The sequence below is a fragment of the Staurois parvus genome, unplaced genomic scaffold (assembly GCF_062004578.1).
Source record: "Staurois parvus isolate SC_StPar_1 unplaced genomic scaffold, SC_StPar_1.0 ptg001115l, whole genome shotgun sequence".
Classification (NCBI taxonomy): Eukaryota; Metazoa; Chordata; class Amphibia; order Anura; family Ranidae; genus Staurois; species Staurois parvus.
Window position 1 is genome coordinate 155,858 of NW_028318911.1, and position 24,063 is coordinate 179,920.

General features: G+C 43.9%; 1 protein-coding gene and 1 long non-coding RNA gene across 3 annotated transcripts in view; one reads left to right on the forward strand and one right to left on the reverse strand.

Moving 5' to 3' along the window:
* Positions 1 to 16,199, reverse strand: part of TIPE2 (TNF alpha induced protein 8 like 2) — a 43,373-nt gene extending 27,174 nt beyond the window's left edge. Inside the window, exon 1 of one of the 2 annotated variants that reach the window (XM_089658963.1) lies at positions 16,101 to 16,199. The gene's annotated coding sequence lies outside the window, so the exon portion shown is untranslated. Of the gene's footprint in view, positions 1 to 6,208; positions 6,307 to 16,100 lie in introns of those variants that run through there. The other variant, XM_089658962.1, reaches the window with a different exon arrangement.
* LOC149440082 (uncharacterized) lies at positions 15,266 to 17,759 on the forward strand. The gene is made up of 2 exons (XR_016307789.1): positions 15,266 to 16,394; positions 17,368 to 17,759. It is a non-coding gene; the product is annotated as an uncharacterized LOC149440082 (long non-coding RNA).
* The last annotated feature ends 6,304 nt before the right edge of the window (positions 17,760 to 24,063 follow it).

The window sequence follows — 24,063 nt, forward strand, 5'->3', positions numbered from 1 at the left end:
ATCTCCTATGTATCACTTATGAATCTCCTATGAATCTCCTATGTATCACTTATGAATCTCTTATGTATCACTTACGAATCTCCTATGAATATCCTACGTATCAATTATGAATCTCTTATGTATCACTTATGAATCTCTTATGTATCACTTATGAATCTCCTATGTATCACTTATGAATCTCTTATGTATCACTTATGAATCTCCTATGTCTCACTTATGAATCTCTTATGTATCATTTATGAATCTCCTATGTGTCTCTTATGAGTCTCCTATGTATCGCCTATGAATCTCCTATGAATATCCTATGTATCTCTTGTGAATCTCCTATGTGTCTCTTATGTATCTCCTATGAATCTCTTATGTATCTCCTATGTATCTCTTGTGAATCTCCTATGTATCTCCTATGAATCTCTTATGAATCTCCTATGTATCACTTATGAATCTCCTATGAATCTCCTATGTATCACTTACGAATCTCCTATGTATCACTTATGAATCTCCTATGAATATCCTACGTATCAATTATGAATCTCTTATGTATCACTTATGAATCTCTTATGTATCACTTATGAATCTCCTATGTATCACTTATGAATCTCTTATGTATCACTTATGAATCTCCTATGTATCACTTATGAATCTCTTATGTATCACTTATGAATCTCCTATGTATCACTTATGAATCTCTTATGTATCACTTATGTATCTCCTATAAATCTCTTATGAATCTCCTATTTTTCACTTATGAATCTCCTATGAATCTCTTATGTATCTCCTATAAATCTCTTATGAATCTCCTATGAATATCCTACGTATCACTTATGAGTCTCTTATGAATCTCTTTTGAATCTCCTATGTATCACTTATGTATCTCCTATGTATCTCCTATGAATCTCTTATGAATCTCCTATGAATATCCTACGTATCACTTATGAGTCTCTTATGAATCTCTTTTGAATCTCCTATGTATCACTTATGTATCTCCTATGTATCTCCTATGTGTCTCTTATGAATCTCCTATGTATCTCCTATGAATCTCTTATGAATCTCCTATGTATCACTTATGTATCTCCTATGTATCACTTATGTATCTCCTATGTATCACTTATGAATCTCCTATGTATCACTTATGTATCTCCTATGTATCACTTATGAATCTCCTATGTATCTCCTATGAATCTCTTATGAATCTCCTATGTATCACTTATGTATCTCCTATGTATCACTTATGTATCTCCTATGTATCACTTATGAATCTCCTATGTATCACTTATGTATCTCCTATGTATCACTTATGAATCTCCTATGTATCACTTATGAATCTCTTATGTATCATTTATGAATCTCCTATGTGTCTCTTATGAGTCTCCTATGAATATCCTATGAATCTCCTATGAATCTCTTATGTATCTCCTATGTATCTCTTGTGAATCTCCTATGTGTCTCTTATGAATCTCCTATGTATCTCCTATGAATCTCTTATGAATCTCCTATGTATCACTTATGAATCTCTTATGAATCTCCTATGTATCACTTATGAATCTCTTATGTATCACTTATGTATGTCCTATGAATCTCCTATGTATCTCCTATGAATCTCTTATGAATCTCTTATGTATCACTTATGTATGTCCTATGAATCTCCTATGTATCTCCTATGAATCTCTTATGAATCTCCTATGTATCACTTATGAATCTCCTATGTATCACTTATGAATCTCTTATGTATCACTTATGTATCTCCTATGAATCTCCTATGAATCTCCTATGAATCTCTTATGTATCTCCTATGTATCTCTTGTGAATCTCCTATGTGTCTCTTATGAATCTCCTATGTATCTCCTATGAATCTCTTATGAATCTCCTATGTATCACTTATGAATCTCTTATGAATCTCCTATGTATCACTTATGAATCTCTTATGTATCACTTATGTATGTCCTATGAATCTCCTATGTATCTCCTATGAATCTCTTATGAATCTCTTATGTATCACTTATGTATGTCCTATGAATCTCCTATGTATCTCCTATGTATCACTTATGAATCTCTTATGTATCACTTATGTATCTCCTATAAATCTCTTATGAATCTCTTATGAATCTCCTATTTTTCACTTATGAATCTCCTATAAATCTCTTATGAATCTCCTATGAATATCCTACGTATCACTTATGAGTCTCTTATGTATCACTTATGAATCTCCTATGTGTCTCTTATGAATCGTCGGCTTGCTTTACAACTTACCTTTTTGTGGAGCGGGTCCGGTGTCACCGCACCCCCCACACCTGCCTCGGGACACCACTGTGTCTATGGGAAGGTTGGACCATTCTTCCAGAAGCACATTTGTCAGGTCAGGCACTGATGTCGGGGGAGGAGGCCTGGCTCTCCACTCTAATTCATCCCAAAGGTGTTCTATGGGGTTGAGGTCAGGACTCTGTGCAGGACAGTCAAGTTCCTCCACCCCAAACTGGCTCCTCCATGTCTTTATGGACCTTGCTTTGTACACTGGTGGGCAGTCATGTTGGAACAGGAAGGGGCCATCCCCAAACTCTTCCCACAAAGTTGGGAGCATGAAATTGTCCAAAATGTCGTCCTTCACTGGAACTAGGGGGCCAAGCCCAACCCCTGAAAAACAACCCCACACCATATTCCCCCCTCCACCAAACTTTACACTTGGCACAATGCAGTCAGGGAAGTACCGTTCTCCTGGCCACCGCCAAACCCAGACATGTCCATCGGATTGCCAGACAGAGAAGTGTGATTGGTCACTCCAGAGAACACGTCTCTTCTGCTCTAGAGTCCAGTGGCGGCGTGCTTTACACCACGGCATCCGACGCTTTGCATTGCACTTGGTAATGTAAGGCTTGGATGCAGCTGCTCGGCCATGGAAACCCATTCCATGAAGCTCTCTACACACTGTTGTTGGGCTCATCTGAAGGCCACACCAAGTTTGGAGGTCTTTAGCTATTGACTCTGCAGACAGTTGGTGACTTCTGCGCACTGTGCGCTTCAGCATGCGCTGACCCCGCCCTGTCATGTGACGTGGCCTACCACTTGGTGGCTGAGTGGCTGTTGTTCCCAGTTGCTCCCACTTTGTTATAATCCCACTAACAGTTGGTCGTGGAATATTTAGTAGCCAGGAAATGTCACGGATGGACTTATTGCCCAGGTGACCACCTATCACGGGACCACGCTTGGAGTCACTGAGCTCCTGAGAGCGACCCATTCTTTCACCAATGTTTGTAGAAGCAGTCTGCATGCCTAGGGGATGGATTGTATACACCTGTGTCCATGGAGGGGTTGGAACACCTGAATCACATGATTGGGAGGGGATTGGAGCACCTGAATCACATGATTGGGAGGGGATTGGAACACCTGAATCACATGATTGGGAGGGGATTGGAACACCTGAATCACATGATTGGGAGGGGATTGGAACACCTGAATCACATGATATGGAGGGGATTGGGACACCTGAATCACATGATTGGGAGGGCGGGGCCAATACTTTTGGCAATATAGTGTGTATTTTATTTACGTCTTATGTTTCTCATATGTATCTCCTGTGAATCTCTTATATGTTTCCTAGGTTTCTCTTATGAATCTCCAGTGTATGTTCTATGTGTCTCATATATACTGTAAGTCTTCTGTATCTTCTGTGAATCTCTGATGAATCTCCTGTGTATCTCTTATATATCTCATGTTTCTCTATGCACAGACATCAGCCAAGTCCCATGACAGGTCGCCCCGGTGTGACCCAGGGGATGTTTTATGTTTCTTATGAATCCTAAATCTATCTCTTATGAATTTCTTGTATCTTTTATAATTCTTCTATGAATCTCCAATATATCTCTTGTGACCCTCTTATATATCTCCAAGGTTTCTCCTATGTATCTCTGATGAATCTCCAGTGTATCTTCTATGTATCTCTTACATACTCTATATATCTTATGTATCTCCTGTGAATCTCTTATGAATCTCCTATGTATCTTCTATGTGTCTCTTACAAACTGTATATCTTATGTATGTCCTGTGAATCTCTTCTGAATCTCCTATGTATCTTTTGTGAATCTCCTGTGTATCTTCTATCTACTGTATGTCTTCTGTATCTCCTATGAATCTCTTATGAATCTCCTATGCATGTTCTATGTATCTCTTACAAACTATATGTCTTATGTATCTTCTGTGAATCTCTTATGAATCTCCTGTGTATGTTCTATGTGTCTCTTACATACTGTATGTCTTCTGTATCTCCTATGAATCTCTTATGAATCTCCTATGTATGTTCTATGTATCTCTTACAAACTATATGTCTTATGTATCTTCTGTGAATCTCTTATGAATCTCCTGTGTATCTCTTATATATGTCATATGTTCCTCTATGCACAGACATCAGCCAAATCACATGACAGGTCGCCCCGGTGTGAACCAGGCGATGGTTTATGTTTCTTATGAATCCTAAATCTATCTCTTATGAATTTCTTGTATCTTTTATAATTCTTCTATGAATCTCCAACATATCTCTTGTGACCCTCTTATATATCTCCAAGGTTTCTCCTATGTATCTCTGATGAATCTCCAGTGTATCTTCTATGAATCTCTTACATACTCTATATATCTTATGTATCTCCTATGAATCTCTTATGAATCTCCTGTGTATGTTCTATGTGTCTCTTACATACTGTATGTCTTCTGTATCTCCTGTGAATCTCTTATGAATCTCCTATGCATGTTCTATGTATCTCTTACAAACTATATGTCTTATGTATCTTCTGTGAATCTCTTATGAATCTCCTGTGTATGTTCTATGTGTCTCTTACATACTCTATATATCTTATGTATCTCCTATGAATCTCTTATGAATCTCCTGTGTATGTTCTATGTGTCTCTTACATACTGTATGTCTTATGTATCTCCTATGAATCTCTTATGAATCTCCTGTGTATGTTCTATGTGTCTCTTACATACTGTATGTCTTCTGTATCTCCTGTGAATCTCTTATGAATCTCCTGTGTATGTTCTATGTATCTCTTACAAACTATATGTCTTCTGTATCTCCTGTGAATCTCTTATGAATCTCCTGTGTATGTTCTATGTGTCTCTTACATACTCTATATATCTTATGTATCTCCTATGAATCTCTTATGAATCTCCTATGTATGTTCTATGTATCTCTTACATACTGTATGTCTTCTGTATCTCCTGTGAATCTCTTATGAATCTCCTGTGTATGTTCTATGTGTCTCTTACATACTGTATGTCTTCTGTATCTCCTGTGAATCTCTTATGAATCTCCTGTGCATGTTCTATGTGTCTCTTACAAACTATATGTCTTATGTATCTTCTGTGAATCTCTTATGAATCTCCTGTGCATGTTCTATGTGTCTCTTACAAACTATATGTCTTATGTATCTTCTGTGAATCTCTTATGAATCTCCTGTGAATCTCTTATGAATCTCCTGTGTATCTCTTATATATGTCATATGTTCCTCTATGCACAGACATCAGCCAAGTCCCATGACAGGTCGCCCCGGGGTGAAGCAGGGGATGTTTTATGTGTTTCCTATAAATCCTAAATCTATCTCTTATGAATTTCTCATATCTGTTATCATTCTTCTATTTCTGAATCTCTGCTGAATCTCTTATGAATCTCACAAAAGCTTGTCTTGAAATCCTCCTCCGCCACGCTTCTCATACACGAGGTGAGCTCCTGCCTGTCCCGTCCTGACACATTGCCCTGTTAGGTATGTATGTGTCAGAATCCGACCCCCCCCCCCCCCCCGATATCGGGAAGTCTGATTGCACCAATCTCTCCATCTTGCTGTGTATGGGAACGTCTGGCTGTCAGCCTCTCCTATAGGCGCTCTCAGCACACAGAAGAGAAGTCTCCCAGCCGTCAGACCGGCTCTCGTTGCGTGTCGGCGGCTCTACATCTGCAGCCAAACAGTGCGAAAAAAAAAAACAAAAAACGAAAACAGAAAATCAAAAACAATCCGAAAACGTTTTTCGCAAAAAACAAACGCGGAGATCTCGCCGCCCCGGCCGTTCGGTGTAAAGACAAGAGGCAGCTGCTTGTTGGAACTTGCCCGTGAAACAAAGAGAGAGGTGTTAGCTTCGCGCATCAAGCCTGAGACATCTGGGGCCCCCCCCCAACCCCGAATTTCCTGCGTCCCCCCCTCCCCCCCCCCCATCACCGCCGACTTACTTGTGGCTCTTCTGCCCCGAGTCCGGCCGCTCGACTCCTTTGGTAGATGGACTCCCGCCTGTGACAGAAGCACAAACTTCTCTGATAAGTTTTCAGGCACTTCCTTGAGGAACTTGAGACCCGTCCCGCCCCCCCCCCCCCTCCTCGGCCCGGGGAGGGGGGGGGGGGGAGGGCTGCACAGTCTTATGAGACGGGTAGAACCTGAGCTCGTTTGTCACCAAAAGAATAAAAGATCGACCTACCTGGGGGGGACGCGGGATGGGGGGGATGCTGCGGGGCGCCGTACAGAAACCTGAACCCCCGGCGCAGTTGCTTGTGATCTGGGTTTGTATCAAGTTCCTCCTTTATCAGAGTCAAAGGGACCCCCCCCCCCCCCTAAAGTAGTCGAATTAGTTCCTTAGATCCAAATATTTTCATACCATCCTCTATTATACCCATGGCTACTATGAGAGGTAAGAAATGGGCCCGTTTTGGTTTGCCGTTAAATGTGGTTGGGCATGGCACAGCTTAACTGTAAAGAATCCCTTCCTAGTCCATTGATAAAATCATCCTTCCTCCATACACAACCTGTTGAAGATTTGCTACACTGGTTGACAAGCTTTGCCCCGGCCCCCAGTGATGGTATTGAGTTTGGCATTGCACCCTGCAGGACATTCTACAACATAAGAGTAAAGAATCCTTTCCTATACCGACGATAAAATCCTCCTTCCTCCATACACAACCTGTTGAAGATTTGCTGAATTGGTTGACAAGTATTGCCCCGGCCCCCAGTGATGGTATTGAGTTTGACATTGCACCCCGCAGGACATTCTACAGCTTAACAGTAAAGAATCCTTTCCTATACCAACGATAAAATCATCCTTCCTCCATACACAACCTGTTGAAGATTTGCTACACTGGTTGACAAGCTTTGCCACGGCCCCCAGTGATGGTACTGAGCAGGGGTGGACTGACCATTCGGACACTCGGGCTCTGCCCAAGGGCCCGGGGTCAGTAGGGGGCCCCATGAGATGCCCCTGGTACCTTTCATAGGCTTTTTTGGGTGTGGTTTGAGTGTGGGAAATGACACAGGGGCCCCATGATCCCCTATTGCCCGGGGGCCTCATGAGTTGTCAGTCCGCCCCTGATACTGAATTTGGCATTGCTTGCCGCAAGACATTCTACAGCGTAACAGTAAAGAATCCTTTCCTGTTCAACAATAAGATCATCCTTCCTCCATATATAACTGGCCTACACAGTGATTAGTGTGAGAGTCATCAGTGAGGGAAAAAGACATGTTGAAGATTTGCTACATCGGTTGACAAGCTTTGCCCCGGCTCCGAGTGATGGTACTGAGTTTGGCATTGCATGCCGCAGGACATTCTACAGCTTAAGAGTAAAGAATCCTTTCCTATACCGACGATAAAATCCTCCTTCCTCCATACACAACCTGTTGAAGATTTACTACAATGGTTGACAAGCTTTGCCCCGGCCCCTAGTGACAGTATTGAGTTTGGCATTGTACGCCGCAGGACATTCTACAACTTAACAGTAAAGAATCCTTTCCTATACCAAGGATACATTCATCTTTTCTCCATATATAACTGACCTACACAGTGAATATCGGAAGGGTCATCAGTGAGGGAAACAAACATGTTGCAGATTTGCTACATTGGTTGACAAGCTTTGCCCCGGCTCCCAGTGACGGTATTGAGTTCGGCACTGCACGTCAGAGGACATTTTATGACTTGACAGTAAAGAATCCTTTCCTATACCAAGGATAAAATCATCCTTCTTCCATACACAACCTATTGAAGATTTGCTACAATGGTTGACAAGCTTTGCCTCGGCTCCCAGTGACGGTATTGAGTTTGGCATTGCACGTCGCAGGACATTTTACGACTTAACAGTAAAGAATCCTTTCCTATACCAAGGATAAAATCATCCTTCCTTTATACACAACTGGCCTACACAGTGATTAGTGTGAGAGTCATCAGTGAGGGAAACAGACATGTTGAAGATTGGCTACCCTGGTTGACACGCTTTGTCTTGACCCCTGATGACAGTAATTGAGTTTGGCATTGCACGCCGCAGGACATTCTACAGCTTAACAGTAAAGAATCCTTTCCTATACCAAGAATAAAATCATCCTATCTCCATACACAACCTGTTGAATATTTGCTACATCGGTTGACAAGCTTTGCCTCGGCTCCCAGTGACGGTATTGAGTTTGGCATTGCACCCCGCAGGACATTCTACAGCTTAACAGTAAAGAATCCTTTCCTGTACCAAAGAAAAAAAAAATCATCCTTCCTCCATACACAACTGACCTACACAATGCTTAGCAGAAGTGTCATCAGTGAGGGAAACAAGACATGTTGAATATTTGCTACACTAGTTGAAAAGCTTTGCCCCGGCCCCCACTGATGGCATTGAGGTTGGCATTGCACGCCGCAGGACATTCTACGACTTGACAGTAAAGAATCCTTTCCTATACCAAGGATAAAATCATCCTTCTTCCATACACAACCTATTGAAGATTTGCTACAATGGTTGACAAGCTTTGCCCCGGCCCCCAGTGACGGTACTGAGTTTGGCATTGCACGCCGCAGGACATTCTACGACTTAACAGTAAAGAATCCTTTCCTGTACCAACGATAAAATCATCCTTCCTCCATATATAACTGACCTACACAGTGAATAGTGGAAGAGTCATCAGTGAGGGAAACAGACATACCGTCCTTTATTATACCTATGGCTACCAAGAACTGAAAAGTTTCCTGTTTTTCTTTTTAGAAAACTATGGCTTGTGGCCCGGCTGAACCGTAAAGAATCCTTCCGCCATAATAAATGACCTACACGATGCTTAGATGAAGAGTCACCAGTAGGGGAAGCAGGCATGTGGAACACTTGCCACGCTGATTGACAAGCTCTGCACAGACTTTGCCCTGACCCCTGGATGAAGGTACTGAGCTGTTACAGCAAAGAATCCCTCCCTAAACCAAATCCTCCTTCCTCCATATATAACTGATCTATACAGTGCTTAGCAGAGGAGTCACCAGTAAAGAAAGAAGACGCGTGGAAGGAATAGCGGCAGATAAAAACGCAAGCGAATAAAAACTTCGGCCCAAAATCCTCCAATCAGAACGGGAAGGGCCTGTTGTGGGTGGAGTTACATTCCTCCATCTCTGGGCGGGGAGAGCGGTTCGTTTCTCCTCCCCCGCCTTGTGAAATATCCTGAAACTCGATGCAGACGCAGGAAATGTCGCCATCGCCTTGCGGTTCCCTTCGTTGTAGACCGAGCGCCAGTCAGGCCGCGGCGCGGATTTTAAAGGCCAAGGAGGTCTGCGATTTCCACCGCGAGAGCATGCGATGAGAGCCGCATTCTCCGATTCCCACCGCGGCGTCCAAAACTCGCCGCGCTGGGGTCAGCCCACACCATAGAAACGCGGTCCGGATGCGTTATGGATGCGTTTCTGCATGTGCAATTTTGGCGAGTTCCGGTTCTTTTTTTATACGTTTTTGACACATTCTCGTGCGTTTTTGATGCGTTCCAGTTCCTGTTTCCCCTCTCTTTTTCTTCAATTTAAATAGGGACATGTGTGTTCCAGTGTGTTTTTGATGCGTTTTTGACATGTTCTGGTGCATTTTTGATGTGTTTTTGACACGTTTCGGTGCGTTTTTGATGTGTTTTTGACATGTTCTGGTGCATTTTTTACACATACCTCTCTTTTTCTTCAATTTAAATAGGGACATGTGCGTTCCAGTGTGTTTTTGGTGCATTCCCGTGCGTTTTCGATGCGTTTTTGACATGTTACGGTATATTTTTGATGTGGTTTTGACACATTCTTGTGCGTTTTTGATGCGTTCCAGTTCCTTTTTCCCCCTCTCTTTTTCTTCAATTTAAATAGGGATAAGTGCGTTCCAGTGTGTTTTTGATGTGTTCTGGTGCGTTTTTGATACGTTTTTGATGAGTTCCAGTGCATTTTTGATGCGTTCCAGTTCATTCCCCCCCTCTCTTCAATTTAAATAGGGACATGTGGGTTCCAGCGTATTTTTGGTGCGTTTTTGATGTGTTTAATTTAAATAGAGACATGTGTGTTTTGGTGCGTTGCAGTGCATTCTGGTGCATTTTTTATGTGATTTTTACACATTCTTGTGCGTTTTTGATGTGTTCCAGTTCCTTTTCTCCCCTCTCTTTTTATTCAATTTAAATAGGGACATGTGCGTTCCAGTGTGTTTTTGGTGCGTTCCTGTGCGCTTTTGATGCGTTTTTGACATGTTACGGTACATTTTTGATGTGGTTTTGACACATTCTTGTGCATTTTTTATGCATTCCATTCCCTTTTTTCTTCAATTTAAATAGGGACATGTGCGTTTCAGTGTGTTTTTGATGTGTTCCGGGGCATTCTTGATACGTTTTTGATGCGTTCCAGTTCCTTTTTTCCACCTCTCTTTTTCTTCAATTTAAATAGGGACATGTGCATTCCAGTATGTTTTTGATGCGTTATTGACACGTTCCGGTGCGTTTTTGATCCGTTTTTGACACATACCAGTTAATTTTTTCCCACCATATCGCCTACTTTCTGTGCGTTTTGGCTGCAGAAAAAAAAGCAACTGAAACGCATGTCGTGTGAACTGGCCCTTGGGGCTTATTCACATGGACAGCTGGAGGAGGGCGGGGGGCGGTAACAGCGGTAGTAACATGCAGACTCCACACAGCTCAAATAGGAAAAGTGCATTCAGGTGTGATGGTGCGTGCGTGCGTGCGTCTCTGTGCGTTTCCCATGCATACCCACGTTTCGTGCAGTATGTAGCTCATTCATTTAATTGGGCTGCCCTACGCGCGAGAAAAGCGCAAAATAATTCCCTGACACTTTTAAAATATCGTGCTGCATTTCCATTCCAGTCCATGTGGGGTGTTTCTGCCCCTTCTTGGGGTGTTCCTGTCTACTATGGAGTAGAGTGTTCCATTCCAGTCCATGTGGGGTGCTCCTGTCCACCTTCGAGCAGGGGAGTTCCATTCTTGCCCATGTTGGGTGTTTGTTCCTGTCCACTTTGGAGTAGAGAGTTTCAACCAGTCCATTTGGGGTGTTTCTGCCCCTTTCTGGGGTGCTCCTGTCCACTTTGGAGTAGAGAGTTCCATTCCTGTCCATTTGGGGTGTTTCTGCCCCTTCTTGGGGTGCTCCTGTCCACTATGGAGTAGGGGAGTTCCATTCTAGTCCATTTGGGGTGTTTCTGACCCTTCTTGGGGTGTTCCTGTCCACTATGGAGTAGAGTTTTCCATTCCAGTCCACGTGGGGTGTTTCTGCCCCTTCCTGGGGTGTTCCTGTCCACTTTGGAGTAGAGAGTTCCATTCCTGTCCATGTGGGGTGTTTCTGTCCCTTCTTGGGGTTCTCCTGTCCACTTTGGAGTAGGGGAGTTCCATTCTATTCCATTTGGGGTGTTTCTGTCCCTTCTTGGGGTACTCCTGGGAACATTGGAGTAGGGGAGTTCCACTCCTGTCCACGTGGGGTGTTCCTGTCCACTATGGAGTAGAGTGTTCCATTCCAGTCCATGTGGGGTGTTTGTCCCTTCTTGGGGTGCTCCGGTCCACTTTAAAGTAGGAGAGTTCCATTCTTGTCCATGTTGGGTGTTTCTGCCCCTTCTTTGTATGCTCCTGTCCACCTTTGAGCAGGGGAGTTCCATTCTTGTCCATGTTGGGTGTTTGCTCCTGTCCACTTTGGAGTAGAGAGTTCCATTCCAGTCCATGTGGGGTGTTTCTGTCCCTTCTTGGGGTGTTCCTGTCCACTTTGGAGTAGGGGAGTTCCACTCCTGTCCATTTGGTGTGTTTCTGTCCCTTCTTGGGGTACTCCTGGGCACATTGGAGTAGGGGAGTTCCATTCCTGTCCACGTGGGGTGTTCCTGTCCACTATGGAGTAGAGTGTTCCATTCCAGTCCATGTGGGGTGTTTGTCCCTTCTTGGGGTGCTCCGGTCCACTTTAAAGTAGGAGAGTTCCATTCCTGTCCATGTGGGGTGTTTCTGCCCCTCCTTTGTATGCTCCTGCCCACCTTCGAGCAGGGGAGTTCCATTCTTGTCCATGTTGGGTGTTTGCTCCTGTCCACTTTGGAGTAGGGGAGTTCCATTCCTGTCCATGTGGGGTGTTTCTGTCCCTTCTTGGGGTACTCCTGGGCACGTTGGAGTAGGGGAGTTCCATTCCTGTCCATGTGGGGTGTCCCACGAGTATGGGAGTTCCATCTAGGCTTCTATAGGGCCCGTGTCCTGAGACTGGAGATGGTTGGAGATGATCCCATGGACATCTCTGAGGCCGTAACACGCAGGACTATTACAAAAAACATGCAACGCCGGATGTAAATCAGAATCGCAGCCGCCAAACGGAGGTAAGTGCCCATCTGTGGGGAGTGAGGGAGGGTAGGAGGAGTCAGGAGACAAGAGGGATCAGTGCAATCTATTTGAAGGCGTACTTACCCTTTAAGCCTGACGTGATTTTGCAGTCGGCTAGTTTTGGAAATTGCTTTCCAGCCGCCTAATTAGGTGAAAATTTTGCAAGCCGCGATAATCCGATTCCCCGAACCAATTACTAAATATCAAATACACAAAATCAATTACCGAGCATGAAAAATCGTTAACCCCCGGAGTGCCGCGCAGAGTCATTCGGTCCCGCCTCGGTTTCCGGCCACAAACCACGCCAGAAGCGTCGGAGGGTCACTCCACCCATAACCAATACTACAGAAATGGCCGAAACTTCCACTACGTTCCTGATTCTGCGGCCAATGCCTTCATCTTCTGTCCTCCCAGTTGGGCCTTCAATGAGCACCTGCACCAAGGCCGCTGGTGCAGATCTCCTCGGTGCAGATCTCCTCGGTGCAGATCTCCTCGGTGCAGAGGTGCCCCAAGATATCCCCAAGAAATAAATTTCGCAAAATTTAGAGAACACAGAAACATCCCAAGATTGGGAGAACACCTCAATGTGGACAGGAGTGGAACTTCCCAACTCCAAAGAGGACAGGAGCACCCAAAGAAGGAGCAGAAACACCCCACATGGACAAGGATGATACTCCCTACTCCAAAGTAGACAGGGACACTCCAAGAAGGTGCAGAACCCCCCCCCCCCATGGATAGGAATAGAACTCCCCTACTCCAAAGTGGACAGGAGCACCTCAAATGGACTGCAATGGAACTCCCCTACTCCAAAGTGGAGAGGAAAACCCCAAGAAGGGACAGAAACACCCCACATGGACAGGAATGGAGCGCTCTACTCCAAAGTAGACAGGAACACCCCAAGAAGGGGCAGAAACACCCCACATGGACAGGAATGGAACTCCCCTACTTCAAAGTGGACAGGAGAACGTCAAGAAGGAGCAGAAACAACCCAAATGGACTGCAATGGAATACCGCTACTCCAAAGTGGAGAGGAACACCCCAAGAAGGAACAGAAACACCCCACATGGACTGCAATGGAACTCTCCTACTCCAAAGTGGAGAGGAACACCCCAAGAAGGAGCAGAAATACCCCACATGGACAGAAACGGAACTCTCCTATATCAAAGTGGATGGGAGCACCCCGTGAAGGGGCAAAAAACACCTCACATGGGCAGGAATGGAACTCCCCTACTCCAAAGTGGACAGGAGCAAACACTCCACATCAAAAAGAATGGAACTCCCCTTCTCCAAGGCAGACAGGTGCACCCGAAGAAGGGGCAGAAACACCCCACATAGACTTCAAGGAACTTTCTACTCCAAAGTGGACAGGAGTACCCCAAGAAGGGGCAGAAACACCCCACATAGACTGGAAGGAACTTTCTACTCCAAAGTGGACAGGAGCACCCGAAGAAGGGGCAGAAACACCCCACATAGACTGGAAGGAACTTTCTACTCCAAAGTGGACAGGAGTACCCCAAGAAGGGCAGAAACACCCCACATAAACTGGAAGGAACTTTCTACTCCAAAGTGGACGGAAACACCCCAAGAAGGAGCAGAAACACTCCACATGGACAAGGATGATACTCCCATACTCCAAAGTGGACAGACACAACCCAAGAGGGGGAAGAAACACCCCACATGGACAGGAACGGAACTGTCCTACTTCAAAGTGGACAGGAACGTCCCAGTATGAGAAGGAACTCTCCATGTGGACAAAAGTGAAACACCTCTACTGCAAAGGTGATAGAAGCACCCTATAATGGGCAGATATACTCCATGTGGACAGAAACAAACTTCAGAATGGACAGGAACACCCCATGATGGGAAGAACACTTCAATGTGGACAGAAGTGGAACTCCCCTACTTCAAAGTGTACAGGAGTACCCCAAGATGGAGAGGAACACACCATGCAGACAGAAATTGAACATCCTAATTCACAGTGGATAAGAACACCCCAAGACGGGCAGGGACACTCCATTTGGACCAGAATGAAACTCCCCTACTTCAAAGTTGACAGGAACATCCCATGATGGACAGAAACACTCCATGTGGACAGAAACAATGTCCAAGATGGGGGGAGCACCTTAATGTGCACAGGAGTGGAACTAACCTACTTCAAGGTGTACAAGAGCACCCCAAGATGGATGGGAACACTCAATGCAGACAGGAATGGAACTCCCCAACTTCAAAGTGGACAGGAATAACCCAAAATGAGTGGGAACCCCCCAATAAGGATGGGAAAAGAACTCCCCAAACTTTGTTGTGGACAGAAACACCCAAAGATAGGGGTAACACCCAATGTGGACAGGAATGGAACTTCTCTACTCAAAAGTGGGCAGGAAAACCCCAAGGTGAGAGGGAACACCCCAATGAGAACAAAAAAAGAACTTCCCAAACTTCAACACTCAATGTAGATAGGAATAGAATTCCTGTACTCCAAAGTGGATAGGAACACCCCAAGATGAGAGGGAACACCCCAATGAGAAAAGAATAGGCACCCCCAAATTTCCATGTGGACACTCAAAAGATAGAAGTATCATCCAATACGGACAGGAGTGGAACTCCTCTACTCATATGTGGACAGGAAGACCCCAAGACGAGAGTGGACACCCCAATAACAGAAAAGGAACTCCCCAAACTTCAATGTGGAAAGAAACACCTCATGATGGGGGTAACACCTGTACTCCAAAGTGGTCTGAAACACCCCAATGAGGACAGAAACAGAACCCCCCATACTTCAATGTAGACAGAAACACCCCAAAAAGTGAAACAGCATCCCATGTGGACAGAAATTGAACTTGTCAAACGCCAAAGTGGGCAGGAGCACCCAAAGATGGAGGGTAACAACCAGTATGGACAGAAGAAGAACTTCACTACTTCATAGTGGGCAAGAACACCCCAAGATGGGTGGGAACACCCCAATGAGGACAGAAATAGAACCCCCCCATACTTCAGTGTAGACAGAAACACCCCAAAAAGTGAAACAGCATCCCATGTGGACAGAAATTGAACTTGCCAAACTCCGAAGTGGACAGGAGCACTCCAAGATGGAGGGTAACAACCAGTCTGGACAGGAGAAGAACCCCCCTACTTCATAGTGGGCAAAAACACCCCAAGATGGATGGGAACATCCCAGTGAGAATAGAAACCGAACCCCCCCCATACTTCAATATAGACAGAAACACCCCAAGATGTCAAACAGCATCCCATGTGGACATAAATTGAACTTGCCAAACTCCAAAGTGGACAGGAGCACCCCAAGATGGACGATGAACAAGGTTCAGAACTTCCGAATGTATTGGTGTCCGTCCCTTCCTGTCCCAGTGGCCACCAACCACTCTTGTAGAGGTGTCACACGGACAGGAAATGAAAGAGATTCCTTCTAATGGGGTCACGGATGGAAATTTTTGACTCTATCCAAAAGTTTCAAAAATACGTAACAGCTTGAAGAACACCGAAAGATAGCTCAGTATTTTCGGGGGGTTTTACCTGATCGCCTCGGCCCCCACCTCCCGGGGACACACAGCAGCTGCAGAACGTTGGAGCTGATCCCTCACCGAGGAGTCGCCGGCGCTTCTTCCAGACACACAGCGCTGGCAAGGCGTAAATAAGTCATGAGGGGGTCAGCTTACCTGATATCAATACCCGCGTCTCATCGCTCGCTGGGAACGCCTAGCTGTCCTCCGTGTGCGCACGTCATCCTGAGCTTCAGCTGTGGGAGATGTTCAGAGAGAGGACAATCCTCAGATCTTTCAATACATTGCAGAGAAACGACTAATTCACGTATATTATTATTATTATACAGGATTTATATTATTATTATTATACAGGATTTATATTATTATTATTATTATACAGGATTTATATTATTATTATACAGGATTTATATTATTATTATTATACAAGATTTATATTATTATTATTATTATTATACAAGATTTATATTATTATTATTATACAGGATTTGTATTATTATTATTATTATTATTATTATTATACAGGATTTATATTATTATTATTATTATTATACAAGATTTATATTATTATTATTATACAGGATTTGTATTATTATTATTATTATTATTATTATTATACAGGATTTATATTATTATTATTATTATTATACAAGATTTATATTATTATTATTATACAGGATTTGTATTATTATTATTATTATTATTATTATTATTATACAGGATTTATATTATTATTATTATACAGGATTTATATTATTATTATACAGGATTTATATTATTATTATTATTATTATTATTATACAGGATTTATATTATTATTATTATACAGGATTTACATTATTATTATACAGGATATATATTATTATTATTATACAGGATTTATATTATTATTATTATACAGGATATTTATTATTATTATACAGGATATATATTATTATTATTATACAGGATTTACATTATTATTATACAGGATATATATTATTATTATTATACAGGATTTACATTATTATTATACAGGATTTATATTATTATTATTATACAGGATTTATATTATTATTATACAGGATTTATATTATTATTATACAGGATATATATTATTATTATTATACAGGATTTATATTATTATTATTATACAGGATATTTATTATTATTATACAGGATATATATTATTATTATTATACAGGATTTATATTATTATTATTATTTTACAGGATATTTATTATTATTATACAATATATATATTATTATTATACAGGATTTATATTATTATTATTATACAGGATTTATGGCGCCAACAGTTTGCTCAGCGCTTTACAATATAACGGGAGACAATACATCACCAATACAGTTCAATACAAGAGGGATAGGAGGGCCTGATCCTGGGAGCTTACAATCTAGTACAACCTCGTCCGCGACGACCAATCCCTTCATCAGTTTAATACCATGCAACTACTGCTGAACAAAAAAAACGCATTTTTCACGCCCTTAAAGAGGACCTGTCATCTGATATATTTCTTCTTGGTAACCCACATGGAAGAAAAATATATTTGAAATATATTTTAAAAATATGCTTCCCAAATATATTGACATATATTGAAATACTACAATTTTGGCCGTATTCAATGTATTTCAAAATATATTTCAATAAACAAATTAAACAAATTAAAATTTATATATATATGTATGTGTATTTATTTATTTTATTAATTTTATTTATTTATTGAAGTATATGTTGTAATATATAAACAAACGCATTTCAACATGCAGTGTATATATATATATATACTGCATGCATAATTTGAAATGCGTTTGTTTATATATTACAACATATACTTCAATAAATAAATAAAAATAAAATAAATATATATATATATATATACACTGCATGTTGAAATGCGTTTGTTTATATATTTCAAAATATATTTCAATAAATAAATAAATAATAATTTAAAAAAAAATATATATATTTATATATATATATATTTATTTATTTTATTTTTATTTATTTATTGAAGTATATGTTGTAATATATAAACAAACGCATTTCAAATTATGCATGCAGTATATATATATATATACACTGCATGTTGAAATGCGTTTGTTTATATATTAAAAAAATATTTTTTCATTTTTTTTGTTACTATTGATTGGGAGTGGGACTGACTTTTTAATTATTTTTCATTTTTTTTGCAGTCTGTATTTATTTTTACATATTTGCGCTGTTTTGATGTTTCAATGAAATCTGATTGCTCTCCTCCCGCCTCACAGACAGTACAACTCTCACCAGACGAATTAACCATTTCCCTGCCACCTCACACTGCACACACCCTTTTCTTCCTGGAGGGGGAATCTGTAGTCTGTGGCTTTAACCCCCTCCCTGCCTACACCCAAACCGACAGCCTTAACCCTTCGCTCCCCTCCCTACTGAAAGCTCGAGATGACTCAACCGCAGGCAAGCCAATGGTGCAATCTGCCTCTTTCCTATTGCACCCGGCTATTGCTGAGTGCGCATTTGCTAGGGGTTGGCCATGAAGGTCTCTTTCCTGGCCTTCATGTCTATTTAAAGGCTTCAATGTATTCTGAATCCCTGATCAAGATCAGGAGTTCTGGGTCTGGCCGGACTTCACTGGCCGCATGCTTGCTTGAAATCAGCACTAAGTGTTTTTAAACCCATGATAACAATTGTAACAAATTGCAGTTTACTGGTTCTTAGATGTGGAGGATGCATTACTTTTATCCTGCCAGTAACACATTTCCAGGCCTAGGGTGACAACACTCCTACTGTATCAATGGAGGAGCAGCGTTTTCACCCTTGGGAGGAAGTGTGTGCTGATTATAATGCCAACAACACACTTACTGCCTTGGGGTGACAACACTCATTGTACTGTATCAATGGAGAGAAGTGTTGTCACCCTAGGGACGAAGTGTAGGAAATGCTCCTGGTAAGCCTGCCAGAAACACATTTCCAGCCTTAGGGTGACAACGCTCATTGTACTGTATCCAATAGAGGAGCAGCGTTGTCACCCTAGGGAGGAAGTGTGTCCTGATTATAATGTCAAAAGCACACTTACTGCCTTAGGGTGACAACACTCATTGCACTGTTTCAATGGAGGAGCAGTGTTGTCACCCTATGGAGGAAGTGTAGGAAATGTTCCTGGCAAGCCTTCCAGTAACACATTTCCTGCCTTAGGGTGACCACGCTCATTGTACTATATCAATGGAGGAGCAGCATTGTCACCCTAGGGACGAAGTGTAGGAAATGCTCCTGGTGAGCCTGCCAGTGACAACACTCAGGGTACTGTATCAATGGAGAGAAGTGTTGTCACCCTAGGGACGAAGTGTAGGAAATGCTCCTGGTAAGCCTGCCAGTAACACATTTCCAGCCTTAGGGTGATCACGCTCATTGTACTGTATCAATGGAGAGAAGTGTAGTCACCCTAGAAAGACAGTGTAGTAGATGCCCTGGTTATTCTGCCAGTAACACAATTCCAGACCTAGAGTGACAACGCACAGTGTACTGTATCAATAGAGGAGTAGCGTTGTCACCCTGGGAAGGAAGTGTAGGAAATGCCCCCATCGATCCTGCCAATTACACATTTTCAGCCCTAGGGTGACAACGCTCATTGGATTGAATCCAATGGAAGAGCAGTGTTGTCATCCTAGGAAGGAAGTGTAGGAAATTCTCCTGGTGATCCTACTAGAAAAACACTTCCTGCCTTAGAGTGACAACACTCACTGGACTACATCAATAGAGGAACAGAGTTGTCACCCTAAGTAGGTGCCCTGGTTATTCTGCCAGTAACACATTTCCAGCCCTAGGGTGACAACGCTCATTGTACTGTATCAATAGAGGAGCAGTGTTGTCACCCTAGGGAGGAAGTGTAGGAAATGCTCCTGGTGATCCTGCCAGAAACACACTTCCTGTCTTAGAGTGACAGCGCTGATTTTTACTGTATCACTATAGAAGCAGTGTTGTCACCCTAGGACAGGAAGTGTGTTAGGGCTACAGAACACCTCCCTCCTTCCTCATCTTTATCACATAGGGGTTCTGTAGTCCACAGTGAGAGCTGGGAGAAAACCTCTGGAAGTTGTCACAGAGAACCCAGGAAGTTATCAGCCCACAATGTATATTGTTCTGTATAATATGTTCTTCTCTCCTGTGATCATCAGCTCCATCTAGTGGCCATAATACAGTATTTACCTGATTGAGGTACTTCAGGAAAACACCACATTCTAGCCACTAGAGGGAGCTGACAAACATAGAAAATAAATACATAATAAGTTTTTCTCCTGTGATCATCAGCTCCATCTAGTGGCCATAATACAATATTTACCTGATTGAGGTACTTCAGGAAAACACCACATTATAGCCACTAGAGGGCGCTAACGATCATAGAAAATAAATACATAATATGATTGAGTGGACTGTTCCTGCAGACAAGGGCCACAAAACATCCAACAGTGCGCCATTGTAATTGATATCGGCGAAGTCTGCCAAATTTTCCCGGATTCTGATTGGCTGAAGTTCATTGTTGGGGGGGTTATGCACACTTTAAGGGCAGCAGAGGCTCCCAGGCTATACGACAGGTTCTCTTTGATGCTTTCGGTGTGATCTGTGTCTAGGGACTCTTGAAGCAGAGCGGTTGGTTATGTCATGAAATAAACGCCGCGCTCTATACGAGGTCACATGACCAAGGCGGAGCTTGCTGTGGTTTCACACTTTTCTCTTTGTTTCCTGCAGAAGCGGTATGGCCGGATACGTAGGGTGTCACCCGTAGGGCCGGGTACGTAGGGTGTCACCCGTGTCACTTATGTAGAGTGTCTCGTCCAGGGGCGTACTGACAACTCATGGGGCCCCCGGGCAATAGGGAATCATGGGGCCCCTGTATCCTTGCCCACACCCAAAAAAGCCTATGAAGAAGCCTATGAAAGGTACCAGGGGCATCTCATGGGGCCCCCTACTGACCCCGGGCCCTCGGGCAGTGCCCGAGTGCTCGAATGGTCAGTCCGCCCCTGGTCTCGTCCTTCAGCGGCCGGGCCCTAACCGCTCCCAGGAGTCCCTGAGCCTTGACTGGGCCAGCTAGCGGTGCCCTGACAGGTCCTCTTTAAATCTGACCTATCATCAGGTATCGTTTTTCGTGGTAAGGGCTGCCTGTGCAGGAATGATGCCTGAATAAAGATGGTGCCGTCCAGGGGCGAACTGACAACTCATGGGGCCCTCGGCAATAGGGAATCATGGGGCCCCCGTGTCCTTGCCCAAACTCAAAAAAGCCTATGAAAAAGGTACCGGGGCGTCTCATGGGGCCATCTACTGAACCCGGGCCCTCAGGCAGTGCCCGAGTTTCCAAATGGTCAGTCCGCCCCTGGTGCCGTCCTTCCGGGTGATGCTAGGGGGAGGAGTACCCTGACAATGTAACACCTCCAGGTATTTATTACCTCTCTATCAGGGGCAGACTGACAACTCATGGGGCCCCCGGGCAATAGGGGATCAACTCATGGGGCCCCCGGGCAATAGGGGATCATGGGGCCCCTGTGTCCTCGCCCACACCCAAAAAAGCCTATGAAAAAGCCAATGAAAGGTACCAGGGGCATCTCATGGGGCCACCTACTGACCCCGGGCCCTTGGGCAGTGCCCGAGTGCTCAAATGGTCAGTCCGCCCCTGCTCTCTATTACCAGAGATCTCAGTACTCCTCCTGACAATATCTCCATCTGCTTTTCCTAGAGGGACGGCACCATCTTTGTTCAAGAATAATCCCGGCTTGCCATATACTTTCTGGACTTTCTGGAGAGGGCAGCTCAGAGATGACAGTCATGATGCTTTTGCAGTTTTTGGCTGCGATCACGAGTGATTCACACGGATCAGCCCCCTGCTGCTACAAAGTTACAGTGAAGAGGACAGGGGTCACTGCTGGCAGGGCAGAGGACAGAGGTCACTGCTGGCAGGGCAGAGGACAGAGGTCACTGCTGGCAGGGCAGAGGACAGGGGTCACTGCTGGCAGGGCAGAGGACAGGGGTCACTGCTGACAGGGCAGAGGAGAGGGGTCACTGCTGGCAGGGCAGAGGACAGAGGTCAATGCTGGCAGGGCAGAGGACAGGGGTCACTGCTGATGGGGCAGAGGACAGGGGTGAATGCTGGCTGGGCAGAGGACAGGGGTCACTGCTGACAGGGCAGAGAACAGGGGTCACTGCTGACAGGGCAGAGGAGAGGGGTCACTGCTGGCAGGGCAGAGGACAGGGGTCACTTCTGACAGGGCAGAGGACAGGGGTCACTGCTGGCTGGGCAGAGGACAGGGATCACTACTGGAAAGGGGGTCACTGCTCTCAGGGCAGAGGACAGGGGTCACTGCTGGCTGGGCAGAGGACAGGGGTCACTGCTCTCAGGGCAGAGGACAGGGGTCACTGCTGGCTGGGCAGAGGACAGGGGTCACTGCTGGCGGGGCAGATGACAGGGGTCACTGCTGCAAAGTCACTGGTCAGGAGCTCCGTGTCGCACGCACCTTTTTTTAGACAGTGCACAGCAACACATGTAAGTGCATTGCTGCAGCGTTGCGCTACGCTGCATCACCAAGGTTCGAGCAGCACTCAGAATGGCATCCAATTATAGCAGAGCTGTGGGAGGGGCCCAGCAGGCTCCACCCACTGCAGAAAAATACAGGAGGGAGGTGGAGTCAAGACCAGTCATCCTACATCCCAGCAGGCCCCACCCACTACAAGAAAATACAGGGGGGGGGGGGACAGAGTCAAGATCACTCATCCTGCACAGGAGATGCATCCTTTAATCACAGGGACAGTCCACCCAAGCCTCAGAAATAGTGACCATATGTTAATTTCCTGTGATCCTCAGCTCCATCTAGTGGCCATAAAGCAGTATTTACCAGATTGAGGCACTTCAGGAAAATACTGCATTATGGCCACTAGATGGAGCTGACAATCACAGGAAATTAACATATGGTCACTATTTCTGAGGCTTGGGTGGACTGTCCCTGTGATTAAAGGCCCATAGACACATAGTAATGCGCCACTGTAACCAATATCGGCATAGCCTTTAGACATTTCTAGGATCCTGATTGGCTGCTTACTTGGAATTTTTTTTTTTCGTAGAAACTATCTGGTTAGAAGATACAACACACAGACCGGGGGTCCCTCTTTGTGTTTTGTCTCCCCCACCTATTGTGTGTGACCATCGGAAGAACCGCGGTCCCCCCACCACCGCCACTCCAGAGCATGGCTTGTGAACGGCGCTGCGTTCACCATCACATCCTCCCCGCAGTAAGAGAGAAACAGGAAGAGGTCAGGAAACCAAACTACACAGCTCTGCTTCCTCCCGGGCCCGTCCTTCCCGCAGCCGAGGCCCTCCATGAATGGGAGGGATGTGTGCGCCGCACGCGCCATTGTTACTGGCCGCCCAAGCCATTTATCCAAACAGTCACAGCTGCCTCCTTGTTAGGATCACCCTTTATTATTAAGTTATATTTGGATCTTCGGCGGCTTATTTAACACTTCCGAGAGGAAAGAAAGAGAAGGCTTTGTTCTGTGATGCCCCCATCAGAGACGTGCCCCCGGAAGTCTGATATAAACTGCGGCTGGTGGGCAAGACTGAGGGGAAGACAATACAGAGAAGGATTGCAGATTATTACATGGAACCTTGTCTAGGAGGAGATTATTACAATTATTTATTGGAAGTTTTCTCCTGCAAATGTTCAATATTAAGAATGTTATTATATTATAAAAAGGAGATTCTGAATAAAGATAGATAGATAGATAGATAGATAGATAGATAGATAGATAGATAGATAGATAATAGATAGATAGATAGATAGATAATAGATAGATAGATAGATAGATAGATAGATAGATAGATAGATAGATAGATAGATGGAAAGATAGATAGATGGAAAGATAGATAGATAGATAGATAGATAGATAATAGATAGATAGATAGATAGATAGATAGATAGATGATAGATAGATAGAT